Genomic DNA, 4,998 nt, shown 5'->3' with positions numbered 1-4,998 from the left:
CTTTACGAATAGCATATGAATGTTGCTATAAACGCGAGGAAAGAGATTTACCAGTCTGGCCGATGTAAACACATGCACACTCATTACAAGGGCTGGTGTACACACAACCTACTACAGACGAGGGAGAGTTCTTACTTAACATGGACTTAACTGTATTATCATTTTTGAACACTGGGTTAATATTAAGGTTTTTCAGGGCTGGGGCAAGATGTACTAGACCATCAAAATATGGTAATACAAACGTGTTTTACAGTTCTGGTTTAGACTTGGGAGCTTGTTTGTAGAACGTCCTTTTTGCTTGACCAAACGCAAGATCCAATACCGATTTTGGGTATTTTAACTTTTCTCTATTTCAAATATATTCGCTACTTCTTCATCAAAAAATTCCGGACTGCAAACCCTCAGGGCTCTGAGAAACATCCCAGAAAATACTGCCCGCTATTCCTGAACATGATGATTTGATTAAAAATGAACATACGAGCACACATTGCTAGGTTTCATATACATAATGAATATGAAACTCCTAACGATTCTACGAATCATGATGTCTAAAAAAGGCAGAACACCATCTATTTCATTTTCAGTTGTGAACTTAATTGACAGAACCAGTGAATTAAGTTGAAAGAGAAAATCAGTTTAGTCATGGCTAACCGGCAACAGGCATAAAATATCATCAACGTACATGTACCAAACCAAATTCGAGGGCAAAATCCTGGGTAGGATATTTGTTTCGAAAATATTTTGAAGGATATTTTTTAAACAAATACGATATTTTTGTGGGATATTATATGATAAAAATCGTATAATATTCTATTATAGGATATTATAATAAAATATCCTATAATAGGATTTTTTTTAAACAAATATCAAAGCCAGTCTGTATGTGGGTGTGGTTATGTGACTGATGATTGGCCGAAGTGGGTTTCCAGGCTTGTGTGTCTTGACATTTCCATAGGCATACCCAGGTTTGTATTCCCCGATAACTTTTGGCAGGTGGAGTCCGGATTTTTTAGCGTTCACAGTTTCAATCAATCTGTTTACCTTGGTTTTCAATTCGGCTGAAGTGTCCTTCGTTACCCTTTGGAATTTAGTTTGGTCGGAGAGTATGAGGTTCATTTTGGCCAAATATTCGTCTTTATTAAGAATAACATATATATTGGCGGCTTGTCACCTCTCCTGACTACTATTTCCTTGTTCTCACGAAAGCTCTTAGCTGCCGCTTTGAGCTCGGGGGACAGTATGGTGCTTCTGTAGTTACCTCGAGTCTTTCCTCCTTCTGCAATAAGTTCTGCTTACAAGGTGTCTTTAGTGGTAACCTTTAGTGTTTGGAGGTCAAATATGTCGTACCTAGTAGCCAGAACGCACTTCTCAGCCTACTATGCAAGGCCTGATTTGCCTAATAAGCCAAGCTTTCCTGAATTAATATATTTTCTCAATTTTTTTTCTTATGAAATGATAAAGCTACCCATTTCATTATGTATGAGGTCAATTTTTTTTTATTTTAGTTCAAATTAACGTAGATATAAGACCGAACCTAACCAACCCTACCTAATCTAACCTAACCTATCTTTATAGGTTAGGTTAGGTTAGGTAGCCAAAAAAGTTAGGTTAGGTTAGGGTAAGTAGGTTAGGTAGTCGAAAAATAAATCATTCATAAAAATTTGGCTTATTAGGCAAATCGAGCCTTGCATAGTAGGCTGAGAAGTGTGTTCTGGCTACAAAGTACGACATATTATATATATATATATATATATATATATATATATATATATATATATATATATATATATATATATATATATGTCGTACCTAGTAGCCAGAACTCACTTCTCAGCCTACTATTCAAGGCCCGATTTGCCTAATAAGCCAAGTTTTCCTGAATTAATATATTTACTATAATTTTTTTCTTATGAAATGATAAAGCAACCCTTTTCTCTATGTATGAGGTCAATTTTTTTTATTGGAGTTAAAATTAACGTAGATATATGACCGAACCTAACCAACCCTACCTAACCTAACCTAACCTATATTTATAGATAAGGTTAGGTTGGGTAGCCAAAAAAAGCTAGGTTAGGTTAGGTTAGGTAGGTTAGGTAGACGAAAAAACATTAATTCATGAAAACTTGGCTTATTAGGCAAATCGGGCCTTGAATAGTAGGCTGAGAAGTGCGTTCTGGCTATTAGGTACGACATATATATATATATATATATATATATATATATAACTTTAGAAACACTTTCCCACCAGGAGACTCGAACCCTAGCCAGCACAGAAGCCTTCCAGCAACTGGCATAACAGGTACGCCTTAATCCACTCCACCACCTGCTCAGACCCTTAAAAGAGATGGTAACTTCGGAGTATTTAACACTCCAAAGACCACCACCTCCCAAGAGCACTAGAGCAAGTGAGGGGTCATTTTTACGTTTTTTCATCAAGTCCCTGTTAATATGGGAGAACACTGTGTCTATGCTTAAGGCACAACTCTCCTAAACACGAGAGTGAAGTATACAACTTTAGAAACACTTTCCCACCAGGAGACTCGTACCCTAGCCAGCACAGAAGCCTTCCAGCAACTGGCATAACAGGTACGCCTTAACCCAGTTCACCACTTGCTCAGACCCTTAAAAGAGATGGTAATTTCGGAGTATTTAACACTGCAAAGACCACCACCTCCCAAGAGCACTAGAGCAAGTGAGGGGTCATTTTTACGTTTTTTCATCTAGTCCCTGTTAATATGGGAGAACACTGTGTCTATGCTTAAGGCACAACTCTCCTAAACACGCCTCGTTGGACGTAGAATCGCTGTTTACCAACGTACCTGTGGACGAGACAATCGGGATGATAGCCGACAGAGTGTATCGTGATCCAGCCTGTACTCCTCTTGACATACCAGAAAATATTCTGAGGAAACTACTCCAAGCTTGTACTAAAGAGGCACCCTTCTTGAGCCGGATGGGCACATGTATAAGCAAGTAGATGGGGTCGCCATGGGTTCTCCCCTAGGTGTCCTGTTTGCAAACTTCTACATGGGTACCATCGAGCAAAAAGTCTTAGTCAACATGAACTTGAAACCGGCCATATACTGCAGGTATGTTGACGACATTTTTACACAGGTACCTGATGTCAGACATCTGCAGGAGCTGAAGGAGGCATTTGAGCAGAGTTCCGTGCTGCGTTTCACTTACGAGATGGAAAAGGATGGGAAGCTGCCCTTTCTAGATGTAACAGTCGTGGAAAAGAGCGGAGGTTTCCACACTGCAGTCTACACTAAGGAAACGAACATAGGAATGTGCCTAAATGCCAACAGCGACTGCCCAGACAGGTACAAGAGAAGTGTTGTTAACGCATGTGTCGACCGTGCTCTCAGCCACAGCTCAGAATGGAAGCAAGTCGACGAAGAACTCTGTAGGGTAAGGCAGGTCCTAGTCAACAACGGCTTCTCCAATGGTTTCGTCGAAGACATCATAAGAAGGAAAGTGAAACGCCATGCAACCTCTGAAGAGACAACTAACACAACACCTATACCCCCTATTAGACTATTTTACAGGAACTTCTTTTCCACAGCTCATAAAACGGAGGAAAGGGTCCTGAAAGACAAAAGACATGAGTGACCACAGTGTATTGAACTTTGAGTACCTGGTAGAGCTAGGACTTATCTCCCCCCAAAAAGAACTAGGAATCAAAAGGCTGGCATACCGAAAGGGGAATTATGAACAGATGAGAAGTTTCCTAAGTGAAATACCTTGGGACACAGACCTCAGAGACAAGTCTGTACAGGGTATGATGGACTATGTTACCCAAAAGTGTCAGGAGGCAGTAAACAGGTTCATCCCGGCCCAATGGGAAAAATCCGAGAAGCAACAGAAGAATCCATGGTATAATAGGGCATGTATGGAAGCGAAGAAACTGAACAAAAAGGCGTGGAGAAACTTCCGGAATAACAGAACACCAGAAAGCAGAGAGAGATACCAGAGAACCAGGAATGAGTACGTCAGGGTGAGAAGAGAAGCAGAGAAAAATTTTGAAAATGATATAGCAAACAAAGCCCAGACCGAACCAAAGCTACTCCACAGTCACATCAGAAGGAAAACAACAGTGAAAGAACAGGTATTGAAACTTAGAACAGGCGAGGACAGGTATACAGAGAATGACAGAGAGGTGTGTGAGGAACTCAACAAGAGGTTCCAGGAGGTCTTCACAATAGAACAGGGTGAGGTCACTGTGCTAGGAGAAAGGGAGGTAAACCAGGCGGCCTTGGAGGAGTTCGAAATTACGAGAGAGGAGGTCAAGAGACACCTGCTGGATCTGGATGTTAGAAAGGCTGTTGGTCCAGATGGGATCTCACCATGGGTACTGAAAGAGTGTGCAGAGGCACTTTGCCTGCCACTCTCCGTAGTGTATAGTAAGTCACTAGAGACGGGAGACCTACCAGAAATATGGAAGACGGCGAATGTGGTCCCAATATACAAAAAGGGCGACAGACAAGAGGCACTGAACTACAGGCAAGTGTCCTTGACTTGTATACCATGCAAGGTGATGGAGAAGATCGTGAGAAAAAACCTGGTAACACATCTGGAGAGAAGGGACTTCGTGACAAATCGCCAACATGGATTCAGGGAGGGTAAATCTTGCCTTACAGGCTTGATAGAATTCTACGATCAGGTGACACAGATTAAGCAAGAAAGAGAGGGCTGGGCGGACTGCATTTTCTTGGATTGTCGGAAAGCCTTTGACACAGTACCGCATAAGAGGCTGGTACATAAGCTGGAGAGACAGGCAGGTGTAGCTGGTAAGGTGCTCCAGTGGATAAGGGAGTATCTAAGCAATAGGAAGCAGAGAGTTACGGTGAGGGGTGAGACCTCCGATTGGCGTGAAGTCACCAGTGGAGTCCCACAGGGCTCTGTACTCGGTCCTATCTTGTTTCTGATATATGTAAATGATCTCCCGGAGGGTATCAATTCATTTCTCTCAATGTTTGCGGACGATGCTAAAATTAT

The sequence above is a fragment of the Procambarus clarkii genome, chromosome 3, assembly GCF_040958095.1.
Source record: "Procambarus clarkii isolate CNS0578487 chromosome 3, FALCON_Pclarkii_2.0, whole genome shotgun sequence".
NCBI lineage: Eukaryota > Metazoa > Arthropoda > Malacostraca > Decapoda > Cambaridae > Procambarus > Procambarus clarkii.
This window is presented reverse-complemented; position numbering follows the sequence as displayed.